The sequence below is a fragment of the Pseudophryne corroboree genome, chromosome 1 (assembly GCF_028390025.1).
Source record: "Pseudophryne corroboree isolate aPseCor3 chromosome 1, aPseCor3.hap2, whole genome shotgun sequence".
NCBI lineage: Eukaryota > Metazoa > Chordata > Amphibia > Anura > Myobatrachidae > Pseudophryne > Pseudophryne corroboree.
In genome coordinates, this window is record NC_086444.1 from 568,516,507 (window position 1) to 568,530,409 (window position 13,903).

Genomic DNA, 13,903 nt, shown 5'->3' on the forward strand with positions numbered 1-13,903 from the left:
CGCATGTAACGCCAATATCATCAAAGCATATAATTAAAAATATAACTTAGCGTCCTGTATACGATCCTTGTTGACAGGGCCCCGTGTAGACCAGGGATAGAGATTCACTTTATTCTATCCACGGCAGGAAAAGAATAAACACTCGGACTCCTCGTGAGGATTCGAGACCATCTTGTCATGGCTGACCTAGAACTTCATCAACAGAGCTACCAGCACATGAGAAAGAATAACTTTACTTCCGCATTCATAATAAATTGTAACATAGCTGTACACATTTAAATACACATATACCTATATATACATCTTATATATATATATATATATATATATATATATATATATCCCAGATGGGACTGGCACTCTCCTGTCAGGCGTCAGGGACCTCGGTGCCTTCTGTGGTAAACATGCAGGATTCCAGAAAGAAACAGCGGCACTCGAGGATTTGGTAAAAGGTACAAAGTGTATTCGAAAAAAAGTTTACAGGGAGCCGACGTTTCGGGGCTCACATGCCCCTTTGTCAAGGTGGCTCACATGCCCCTTTGTCACACACCTTGACAAAGGGGCATGTGAGCCCCGAAACGTCGGCTCCCTGTAAACTTTTTTTAGAATACACTTTGTACCTTTTACCAAATCCTCGAGTGCCGCTGTTTCTTTCTGGAATCCTATATATATATATATATATATATATATATATATATATATATATATATATATATAAAATATGTCAGGAACATCAGGGTCCCTAGTGACATTAATGTGTACTGAATGTGTATGAACATGTACTGAATGCCAATGTTGCGGATATAATCAGGAAACATTATGGCCGACATAGACCATAGAATTCGTGTCGACGACAGGGAGTAGTGACTGGGCCAAATAACATTTTTGTGACCCCGAGGGATCTGAGTGAAAACACATACCGAATTTCACTAGGACGCCCCCACAAATTACTATCACGTCTGTGCTCGAGCTACAGTCCACTGCAACGTACCATACATATATACACCTACAGGTATAGGTTTCACATATATTTTTACACTCAGTCATCATAGTTGGTGCCAACAGGGTCACCCACATATTACTGTGTTTCCCATACAGTGTGTACCTATGACAAGCATCCCTTTACTGACCCGTTGACTCTGTCAAGTACCAACAGGCGTCGGCGATGTTGACAGTGACCCCACATCGGCTTGTGACCGATCACTCCCTCATGTAGACACATGTGGACTATAGTGGGTATAACTGACAGGGAACTACACAGAAAAATGCACAACAATGATTATATGGCCATTTCTAAACAACTAGTGTTATATATATATATCAATATACCACTAAAAACTCTGTGCCCCCCCCTCGTTTGTACTGCAGCACCTATTTGGCGGGGACAGAGAAAAAATAAGAATTTACTTACCGATAATTCTATTTCTCATAGTCCGTAGTGGATGCTGGGACTCCGTAAGGACCATGGGGAATAGCGGCTCCGCAGGAGACTGGGCACAAAAGTAAAAGCTTGAACTAGCTGGTGTGCACTGGCTCCTCCCCCTATGACCCTCCTCCAAGCCTCAGTTAGGATACTGTGCCCGGACGAGCGTACATAATAAGGAAGGATATTGAATCCCGGGTAAGACTCATACCAGCCACACCAATCACACCGTACAACCTGTGATCTGAACCCAGTTAACAGTATGATAAACGAAGGAGCCTCTGAAAAGATGGCTCACAACAATAATAACCCGAATTTTGTAACAATAACTATATACAAGTATTGCAGACAATCCGCACTTGGGATGGGCGCCCAGCATCCACTACGGACTATGAGAAATAGAATTATCGGTAAGTAAATTCTTATTTTCTCTAACGTCCTAAGTGGATGCTGGGACTCCGTAAGGACCATGGGGATTATACCAAAGCTCCCAAACGGGCGGGAGAGTGCGGATGACTCTGCAGCACCGAATGAGAGAACTCCAGGTCCTCCTCAGCCAGGGTATCAAATTTGTAGAATTTAGCAAACGTGTTTGCCCCTGACCAAGTAGCTGCTCGGCAAAGTTGTAAAGCCGAGACCCCTCGGGCAGCCGCCCAAGATGAGCCCACCTTCCTTGTGGAATGGGCTTTTACAGATTTTGGCTGTGGCAGGCCTGCCACAGAATGTGCAAGCTGAATTGTACTACAAATCCAACGAGCAATCGTCTGCTTAGAAGCAGGAGCACCCAGCTTGTTGGGTGCATACAGGATAAACAGCGAGTCAGATTTCCTGACTCCAGCCGTCCTGGAAATATATATTTTGAGGGCCCTGACTACGTCCAGTAACTTGGAGTCCTCCAAGTCCCTAGTAGCCGCAGGCACCACAATAGGCTGGTTCACATGAAACGCTGAAACCACCTTTGGGAGAAATTGAGGACGAGTCCTCAATTCTGCCCTATCCGTGTGAAAAATCAGGTAAGGGCTTTTATAAGATAAAGCCGCCAATTCTGAGACACGCCTGGCTGAAGCCAGGGCTAACAGCATTACCACCTTCCATGTGAGATATTTTAATTCCACAGTGGTGAGTGGTTCAAACCAATGTAATTTTAGGAACCCCAAAACCACATTGAGATCCCAAGGTGCCACCGGGGGCACAAAAGGAGGCTGTATATGCAGTACCCCTTTGACAAACGTCTGGACTTCAGGCACTGAAGCCAGTTCTTTTTGGAAGAAAATCGACAGGGCCGAAATTTGAACTTTAATGGACCCTAATTTTAGGCCCATAGACAGTCCTGTTTGCAGGAAATGTAGGAAGCGACCCAGTTGAAATTCCTCTGTAGGGGCCTCTTTGGCCTCACACCACGCAACATATTTTCGCCAAATGCGGTGATAATGTTTTGCGGTTACATCCTTCCTAGCCTTTATCAGGGTAGGGATGACTTCTTCTGGAATGCCTTTTTCCTTCAGGATCCGGCGTTCAACCGCCATGCCGTCAAACGCAGCCGCGGTAAGTCTTGGAACAGACAAGGTCCCTGCTGGAGCAGGTCCTTTCTTAGAGGTAGAGGCCACGGGTCCTCCGTGAGCATCTCTTGAAGTTCCGGGTACCAAGTCCTTCTTGGCCAATCCGGAACCACGAGTATAGTTCTTACTCCTCTCCTTTTTATGATTCTCAGTACTTTTGGTATGAGAGGCAGAGGAGGGAACACATACACTGACTGGTACACCCATGGTGTTACCAGAGCGTCCACCGCTATTGCCTGAGGGTCCCTTGACCTGGCGCAATATCTGTCCAGTTTTTTGTTGAGACGGGACGCCATCATGTCCACCTTTGGTTTTTCCCAACGGTTTACCATCTCTTGGAAGACTTCTGGATGAAGTCCCCACTCCCCCGGGTGAAGGTCGTGTCTGCTGAGGAAGTCCGCTTCCCAGTTGTCCACTCCCGGAATGAACACTGCTGACAGTGCTATCACATGATTCTCCGCCCAGCGAAGAATCCTTGCAGCTTCTGCCATCGCCCTCCTGCTTCTCGTGCCGCCCTGTCTGTTTACGTGGGCGACTGACGTGATGTTGTCCGATTGGATCAATACCGCCTGACCCTGAAGCAGGGGTTTTGCTTGACTTAGGGCATTGTAAATGGCCCTTAGTTCCAGAATGTTTATATGAAGAGATGTTTCCATGCTTGACCACAAGCCCTGGAAATTTTGTCCCTGTGTGACTGCTCCCCAGCCTCTCAGGCTGGCATCTGTGGTCACCAGGATCCAATCCTGAATGCCGAATCTGCGGCCCTCTAGTAGATGAGCACTCTGCAGCCACCACAGAAGAGACACCCTTGTCCTTGGCGACAGGGTTATCCGCTGATGCATCTGAAGATGCGATCCGGACCATTTGTCCAGAAGATCCCACTGAAACGTTCTTGCATGGAATCTTCCAAATGGAATCGCTTCGTAAGAAGCCACCATTTTTCCCAGGACCCTCGTGCACTGATGCACTGACACCTGGCCTGGTTTTAGGAGATTCCTGACTAGCTCGGATAACTCCCTGGCCTTCTCCTCTGGGAGAAACACCTTTTTCTGGACTGTGTCCAGAATCATTCCTAGGAACAGGAGACGTGTCGTTGGAATCAGCTGCGATTTTGGAATATTTAGGATCCACCCGTGCTGACGTAACACTAACTGAGATAGTGCTACTCCGACTTCTAACTGTTCCCTGGACCTTGCCCTTATCAGGAGATCGTCCAAGTAAGGGATAATTAAAACGCCTTTTCTTCGAAGAAGAATCATCATTTCGGCCATTACCTTGGTAAAGACCCGAGGTGCCGTGGACAACCCAAACGGCAGCGTCTGAAACTGATAATGACAGTTTTGTACTACAAATCTGAGGTACCCTTGGTGAGAAGGGTAGATTGGGACGTGGAGATAAGCATCTTTGATGTCCAGAGACACCATATAGTCCCCTTCTTCCAGGTTTGCTATCACTGCTCTGAGTGACTCCATCTTGAATTTGAACCTCTTTATGTAAGTGTTCAAGGATTTTAGATTTAAAATTGGTCTCACCGAGCCGTCCGGCTTCGGTACCACAAACAGCGTGGAATAATACCCCTTTCCCTGTTGTAGGAGAGGTACCTTGATTATCACCTGCTGGAAATACAGCTTGTGAATGGCTTCCAAAACTGCCTCCCTGTCGGAGGGAGACTTTGGTAGAGCAGACTTCAGGAACCGGCGAGGGGGAGACGTCTCGAATTCCAATTTGTACCCCTGTGATACTACCTGCAGAATCCAGGGGTCCACTTGCGACTGAGCCCACTGCGCGTTGAAATTTTTGAGACGGGCCCCCACCGTGTCCGAGTCCGCTTGTAACGCCCCAGCGTCATGCTGAAGACTTGGCAGAAGCAGAGGAGGGCTTCTGCTCCTGGGAAGAGGCTGCCTGGTGCAGTCTTTTTCCTCTTCCTCTGCCCCGGGGCAGAAATGAGTGGCCTTTTGCCCGCCTGTACTTATGGGAACGAAAGGACTGAGTTTGAAAAGACGGTGTCTTTTTCTGCTGAGAGGTGACCTGGGGTAAAAAGGTGGACTTTCCGGCCGTTGCCGTGGCCACCAGGTCCGATAGACCGGCCCCAAATAACTCCTCTCCTTTAAACGGCAATACTTCCATATGTCGTTTGGAATCCGCATCCCCTGACCACTGTCGCGTCCATAATGCTCTTCTGGCAGAAATGGACATAGCACTCACTCTTGATGCCAGGGTGCAAATATCCCTCTGTGCATCACGCATATATAGTAATGCATCCTTCAAATGCTCTATAGTTAGTAATATACTGTCCCTATCCAGGGTATCAATATTTTCAGTCAGGGAATCCGACCACGCCACTCCAGCACTGCACATCCAGGCTGATGCGATTGCTGGTCGCAGTATAACACCAGTATGTGTGTATATACCCTTCAGGATATTTTCCAGCCTTCTATCCGCTGGTTCTTTGAGGGCGGCCGTATCAGGAGACGGTAACACTACTTGTTTAGATAAATGTGTGAGCGCTTTATCTACTTTAGGGGGTGTTTCCCAACGCACCCTAACCTCTGGCGGGAAAGGGTATAGTGCCAATAATTTATTAGAGATTAGCACTTTTTTATCGGGGGAAACCCACGCTTTATCACACACCTCATTTAATTCATCTGACTCAGGAAAAGCTACTGGTAGTTTTTTCACTCCCCACATAATACCCTTCTTTGTGGTACTTGTAGTGTCAGAAATGTTCAATGCCTCCTTCATTGCCGTGATCATGTAACGTGTGGCCCTACTGGACATTACGTTTGTCTCCTCACCGTCGACACTGGACTCAGTATCCGTGTCTGGGTCTGTGTCGACCCACTGAGGTAACGGGCGTTTTATCGCCCCTGACGGTGTCTGAGACGCCTGGACAGGCACTAATTGATTTGTCGGCTGTCTCATGTCGTCAACAGTTTTTTGTAAAGTGCTGACATTGTCACGTAGTTCTTTAAATACAACCATCCAGTCAGGTGTCGACTCCCTAGGGGGTGACATCATTAATACAGGCAATTGCTCTGCTTCCACATCATTTTCCTCCTCATACATGTCGACACAATCGTACCGACACCCAGCACACACACAGGGAATGCTCTGATAGAGGACAGGACCCCACTAGCCCTTTGGGGAGACAGAGGGAGAGTTTGCCAGCACACACCAGAGCGCTATATATATATATAGGGATAACCTTATATAAGTGTTACTCCCTTTTATAGCTGCTGTTTATAATTTAGCTGCCAATAGTGCCCCCCCTCTCTCGTTTTTACCCTGATTCTGTAGGGACTGCAGGGGAGAGTCAGGGAGCCGTCCTTCCAGCGGAACTGTGAGGGAAAATGGGGCTTGTGTGCGGAGGAGATAGGCTCCGCCCCTTCACGACGGCCTTATCTCCCGCTTTTTTCTGGAAAACTGTCAGGGGTTAAATACATCCATATAGCCCAGGAGCTATATGTGATGTATTTTTTTTGCCATCCTAAGGTATTTATGTTTTTTATTGCGTCTCAGGGCGCTCCCCCCCAGCGCCCTGCACCCTCAGTGACCGGAGTGTGAAGTGTGCTGAGAGCAATGGCGCACAGCTGCAGTGCTGTGCGCTACCTTAGTTGAAGACAGGAACGTCTTCTGCCGCCGATTTCACCGGACCTCTTCGTTCTTCTGGCTCTGTAAGGGGGCCGGCGGCGCGGCTCCGGGACCCATCCAGGCTGAACCTGTGATCGTCCCTCTGGAGCTAATGTCCAGTAGCCTAAGAAACCCAATCCACTCTGCACGCAGGTGAGTTCGTTTCTTCTCCCCTTAGTCCCACGATGCAGTGAGCCTGTTGCCAGCAGGACTCACTGAAAATAAAAAACCTAAAATAAACTTTTACTCTAAGCAGCTCAGGAGAGCCACCTAGCATGCACCCTTCTCGTTCGGGCACAAAAATCTAACTGAGGCTTGGAGGAGGGTCATAGGGGGAGGAGCCAGTGCACACCAGCTAGTTCAAGCTTTTACTTTTGTGCCCAGTCTCCTGCGGAGCCGCTATTCCCCATGGTCCTTACGGAGTCCCAGCATCCACTTAGGACGTTAGAGAAATGGCGCTGAACATTGCTGTGAAGGCTAAGCCCCACCCCCTATTCGGCGCGCTTCAGCCTCATTAGAATAAAGTATAACATACAGGCAGGGGACCGTATATAGTGTCTAGGCACTATTTACCTTCCCAAAACACTTATATATTGCTGTCCCCCCCCCACCCTGCACCCAAGTGACAGCTGGCGTGTGCGGGTTTTGGCGCGCAGCGCTACCGCTGCTGTTCGGCGGGGGTATCGTACCGGGTGTCCGGGCCCCGAGAATACCTGTGTAAAATACAGAAACTCAGTAACATGCTGCCCAGGGCGCTCCCCCCCAGCACCCTGCAAGTGCCGTTGGTGATGTGTGTGGGAGCATGGAGCCCAGCGCTACCGCTGCGCTGTACCTCCGTTACTGAAGTCTTCTGCCGTCACTGAAGTCTTCTGTTCTTCTAATACTCACCCGGCTTCTTTCTTCTGGCTTCTGTGAGGGGGTTGACGGCGCGGCTCCGGTAACAAGGAGCAAGGCGAACCAAGTGATCGAACCCTCTGGAGCCAATAGTGTCCAGTAGCCTAAGAAGCAGAGCCTTTAACTCACAGAAGTAGGTCTGACTTCTCTCCCCTCAGTCCCATGATGCAGGGAGCCAGCAGGTCTGCCTGAAAATAAAAAACCTAACATAAAGTCTTTTAGAGAAACTCTGTAGAGCTCCCCTAGTGTGTGTCCAGTCACCTCTGGGCACAAAGTCTAACTGAAGTCTGGAGGAGGGGCATAGAGGGAGGAGCCAGTTCACACCAATTCAAAGTCTTATAGTGTGCCCATGTCTCCTGCGGATCCCTTCCATACCCCATGGTCCTTTTGGAACCCCAGCATCCTCTAGGACGTAGGAGAAAAAGTTTGTTTCTGTAACATTTCCAGGAGGAAAAAGGATTCACAAACAGAAAAAGATACTCCTATTCAGGGCCGGTGCTAGGGTGTTTGGCGCCCCCCCTGCAAATTATAAATTTCAGCCCTCCCTCCCATACTTCACAAAGGCATGCATCGCGTAAAAGGTGTGTGGTTTGCTGGGAATCCAATGGAGGGAACACAATGGCTGGGAGAGAACATGGGGGGGGGGGGGAGGGGGGGATGACACATTAACTAGGTGACACAGTGACTGGGACAGAACAGAAATGGGGGCGGTGTAACACAGTGACAGAACACAGAGTGACAGGGACAGATCACAGAGGGAGGGTGACACATTGACAAAATATAGAGAGGGTGACAGTGACAGAACACAGTGGGGTGGCACAATGGCTGGGACAGAACACACGGGGAGGGTATGACAAGGTGACAGAACACGGGGGGGGGGGGTTGACACAATGGCTGGGACAGAACACACAGGGGAGGATGTGACAGTGACAGAATATGGGGGGGGGTGAAACATTGGCTGGAACAGAACACACGGGGGGGGGGGTGTGACAAGGTGACAGAACACGGGGGGTGACAATGGCTGGGACAGATCAGATGGGGGTGACACAGTGACAGAACACAAGGGGGGGGGGGCGGTACAGCGAGACTGCTTGGTGTCTACAATATTACGAGATCCCAGAGTCTCAGGGGTATGCTAAGCTAGCCAATTACGTCCCCTTTCCCTGCCCAGTGATCTGAAGTGCTGTGCAGTGCTCAGAGCCGTGACCACCCGCTTGAGATGCTGGGTTTCTGGGTCTGGTGTTGCCTTTCTCTGCACACGGCAGTCATGATGCTGCCTTGTATAGTCGGTTTACTTACTTGGGGGCCAGGAGAGCGCATTTCCTCTTATGCGCCGACAATCGCAGTGGGACACTGTGGGCTTCATGGTGGTCGCTGAGAGGCACAGCATGGCTGGCTGCAGCAGCAATATGAGATGCTGCTAGGCATAAGGGGATGGGGCTTGCTGCAATGTTGCTGGGGAGGGTGTTGTAGCCTGGCCCGTTCTACTAAAAGTGATAGAGAGCAGACCAGTGTACCCTCATTGTGTTGAATAAAGTGCCGCACCAACTATGCCCCATAGACCCCCATTACTTCGATACATACAGTATAACATAGAGGGCACTGAGCACTCACCGTGGAAGGAGCCAAAGATGTTGCTAATAGCAACTAGAGAAATCCATTTGAGTGGGCGTAGCTTGCAGTGGGCGTGACAGGCAGCGAGAGCATGAGATGTTCCAGGTGGGCGTGGTCAGTGTACCCCAGCCCTTCTTCATCCAGTTCGGGACTGGCCGCTGGTGGGGGGTATCCAAGTCCACCAACATAGTCCCAGAGCACCCATCAGCATGGTGGGTGCCGCATTGGGATAAAGCAGTAAGCAGCACTATATGCAGGAGTGGAGGCAGGCCGAGGTGTGTGACAGCCACTGGATGCCTAAACCACTGCACTGCTGTCGGCAAACAGCAGTGGAATGTGTGAATGGGGACCTTAAGTGTCGGCTCCCGCCCAACCCAAGTGACACTTCACAGGCGTTACAAAAACGTGCAGTAATGTCAGCTCCATGGTCCAATCCGCAGTCCGCACTATATCAACTTTGTGCCCACACTGCACACAACTACTGGCGCTGCTGCCTGTTATACTGTTTGACAGGCGCAGCAGCAACAGTCATGTACAGCAGCGAGGATGCAGAGCAGGGAGAGCGCCTCTCCAGCCCGACGCCTCCCTGCTCTGTATCTCTTCGCTGAGTGGGAAGCGCTGTGCCTGCTCCTAGTAAACTTGAAAGAGTTTTATATTGCTTTCAAATACTGTTTTCCAGACATTCAAGTTGGATTGTCTAAGGTTTGTTCCTGACGACCTACATGGTGTGTTAGTTAGCGTTGCTGCAAGAAGTATGCATTCTGTGTGTTTGCGAAACTCACCAAAAACGTAAAAAATTATTGGTTGCTGCTCTACCAATAAAGATGGACTACAAAGGGGATGCGGCCAAGATACCATTGGACGGAAACCCGGCGGTCGGAATCCCGACCGGCACAATCCCGACATATTCTTCCTCTGTGAGTGTCCACGACACCCATAGAGGGAGAATAAATTAGTGTGCCGAGCGTAGCGAGGCACCGTACCCGCATGGCGAGCGCAGCGAGCCCGCAAGGGGCTGCTTTGCGCTCGCCCCCGTCGGGATTGTGCCAGTCGGGATACCAGTTTCGGTATTCCGACCGCCGGGATTCCGTCCGGCGATATCGCGTACTGATCCCCTACAAAGACCTAACTGAAATCCTCGTTTGTTCTTCAGCCTTTTCTCGTAGTCCGTAGAGGATGCTGGGGTCCATATTAGTACCTTGGGGTATAGACGGGTCCACCAGGAGCCATTGGCACTTTAAGAGTTTGAGAGTGTGGGCTGGCTCCTCCCTCTATTCCCCCCCTACCAGACTCAGTCTAGAAACTGTGCCCGAGGAGACGGATATTTTCGAGAGAAGGATTATACAAAGATAGTGGCGAGATTCACATCAGCTCACACAACAAGGCAAACCAAGCAAACTAGCTTGAAACTCAGCAACAGCTGAACATTACTAAACCAAGTAACAAGGAAGTACTTAACTAAGAACAAAGTCGTACTGAACCAGATAACCACTGCAGGATAATGGAGCACTGGTCGGGCGCCCTGCATCCTCTACGGACTACGAGAAAAGGATTTACCGGTAGGTAATTAAAATCCAATTTTCTCTTACGTCCTAGAGGATGCTGGGGTCCATATTAGTACCATGGGGATGTACCAAAGCTCCCAGAACGGGAGGGAGAGCGCGGAGGCTCCTGCAAAACTGATTGACCAAACTTTAGGTCCTCAGAGGCCAAAGTATCGAACTTGCAGAACTTAGCAAACATGTTCGACCCTGACCAAGTAGCCACTCGGCAAAGCTGTAAAGTCGAGACACCCCGGGCAGCCGTCCAGGAAGAACCCACCTTACGAGTAGAGTGGGCCTTAACAGATGTAGGACACGGCAATCCTGCCATGGAATACGCATGCTGGATAGTGAATCTGACCCAGCGATAGATTGTCTGCTTAGAAGCAGGACACTTAATTTACTTGGGATCATACAGGACAGAGAGTCCGATTTTCTGTAACGAGCAGTCCTCTTCACAGAGACTTTCAGAGCCCTTACAACATCCAAGGACGTTGAAGTAATTGAGGAGTCTGGCACCACAATAGGTTGATTGATATGAAAAGCAGACACAACCTTAGGAAGAAACTGCTGACATGTCCGGAGCTCTATCTTCATGGAAGATCAAGTAGGGACTCTTACAAGACAAAGCCCCCAACTCCGACACACATCTAGCAGAAGCTAAGGCCAACAATGTGACAGCCTTCCACGTGAGAAACTTGACCTCAACCTCCGGTAGAGGCTCGAACCGATTTGAGGAACTGTAACACCATGTTAAGATCCCAAGGTGCCGTAAGTGGCACAAAGGTAGGCTGGATGTGCAGAACCCCTTTCAAGAAAGTCTGAACCTCAGGGAGGGAATCTAGTTGTTTCTTGAAGAAAATTGATAGGGACAAAATCTGGACCTTTACGGATCTCAACCTCAGGCCCATATACACACCTGCTTGCAGGAAGAGGAGAAACCGTCCTAGTTGAAACTCCACCGTAGGAAACTTCTTGGATTCACACCAAGAGACATACTTTTTCCAAATGAGATGGTTATGTTTAGACGTTACTCCTTTCCTTGCCTGTATCAGGGTAGGAATAACCTTGTTCGGAATGCCCTTCCGAACTAATATCTGGCGTTCAACCTCCATGCCGTCAAACGTAGCCACGGTAAGCCTTAATACGCAAACGGCCCCTGTTGCAGTAGATCCTTCCGAAGGGGAAGAGGCCTCAGATCTTCCAGCAGAAGACCCAGAAGATCCACGTACCAAGCCCTTCTTGGCCAGTCCGGAGCAATGAAGATTGCCTGAACTCTTGTTCTCCTTATGAGTTTTACAACTATTGGAATGAGTGGAAGTGGAGGAAACACGTACACCGACTGGTACACCCACGGAGACACCAGAGCGTCCACTGCCACGGCTTGCGGGTCCCTTGACCTGGAACAATACCTCCGAAGCTTCTTGCTGAGATGGGAGGCCATCATGTCTATTTGAGGCACTCCCAAAGATCTGTCACCTCTGTGAACACCTCTGGAGGAGGCCCCACTCTCCTGAATGGAGATAGTGTCTGCTGAGAAAGTCCGCTACCCAGTTGTCTACTCCCGGAATGAACATTGCTGACAGCGCCAACGTGCGTTTTTCTGCCCAGAGGATGATTCTGGTTACCTCTGACATTGCAGCTCTGCTCTTCATTCCACCAGTCGGTTTATGTAGGCCTCCGTCGTTACATTGTCCGACTGCACTTGAATGGCTCGATCTCGCAGAAAATGGGACGCTTGGAGAAGACTGTTGTAGACGGCTCTTAATTCCAGAATGTTTATTGGATGGCTGGATTCCAGGCTTGATCACCTTCCTTGGAAGGTTTCCCCCTGAGTGACTGCGCCCCAGCCCCGGAGACTTGCATCCATGGTTAGAAGGATCCAGTCCTGAATCCCAAACCTGCGGCCCCCCAGAAGGTGAGGTATTTGCAGCCACCAGAGAAGTGAAATCCTGGCTTTTGGCGGCAGACGTATTCTCTGGTGCATGTGTATAGGAGATCCCGACCACTTGTCCAGGAGATCCAGTTGGAAAGACTGAGCGTGAAACCTTCCGTACTGTAGAGGCTCGTAAGAGGCAACCATCTTCCCCAAAAGGCGAATGCACTGATGAACCAACACCCGGGCAGGCTTCATGACGTCCCGGACCATTGTTTGAATCACCAACGCTTTCTCCTCTGGCAGAAACACCCTCTGCACTTCCGTGTCAAGGATCATTCCCAGAAAAGACAATCTCCTTGTTGGCTTCAAATGTGATTTTGGAAGGTTCAGGATCCAACCGTGTTCCCTGAGCAGATAAGTCGTGAGAACAATGGACTGCAACAATGTCTCCCTGGATGATGCCTTTATCAGCATATCATCCAGATATGGGATTATGTTCACCCCCTGTCTGCGGAGAATCATCATCTCTGCCATCACCTTGGTGAACACCCTCGGTGTTGTGGAGAGGCCGAATGACAGTTCCTGAAATTGATAGTGACTGTTCAACAGTGCGAATCTGAGATAAGCCTGGTGCGGCAGCCAAATCGGAATGTGGAGGTAAGCATCCTCGATATCCAGGGATACCAGAAACTCTCCCTCCTCCAGACCTACAATCACTAATCTGAGAGACTCCATTTTGAATTTGAACACCCTCAGGTAAGGGTTCAACGATTTCAAGTTCAAAATTGGTCTGACCGAACCATCCGGTTTCAGTACCACGGAAAGGTTTGAATAATAACCCTTGTTTTGCATATGAGGTGGAACTGGGACAATGACCTGTGACTTTTCCAATTTTAGGATGGCTTTCTATAGGATAGCCCTGTCTGTCAGCAAAGCTGGCAAGCCTGATTTGAAGAATCGGTGAGGTGGGAGTTCTTGAAACTCCAGTCTGTACCCCTGGGAAACAATATCCTGTACCCAGGGATCCAGGCCAGACGACACCCTGAGTCTTGCACCCACCAGCCCATCCTCCAGGCAGTGCGGTCCACCATCATGCTGAGGATTTTGAGGAACCAGAAGCAGGTTTCTGGTGCTGGGAGCCTGCGGGTGCAGGCTTTTTGGATCTTGCACGACCACCTCTAAAGAAAGTGGCAGGAGGCTTGATCTTTTTGCCTTAGCGGTCCGAAAGGACTACGATACAGCTGTAGAAAATGGTTTCTTCGTAGAAGGTGTAGCAGAGGGAAGGAAATGTGACTTACCCGCGGTTGCCGTGGAAATCCACGCATCCAACGCTTCCCTAAATAGAGCCTGACCTGTGTAGGGT

General features: G+C 49.7%; 1 protein-coding gene across 1 annotated transcript in view; it reads right to left on the reverse strand.

Annotated features, from left to right (window-relative positions):
• CNTLN (centlein) overlaps positions 1-13,903 on the reverse strand; it is a 761,842-nt gene that overhangs the window by 168,244 nt on the left and 579,695 nt on the right. The gene's annotated exons all lie outside the window — the stretch shown is intronic.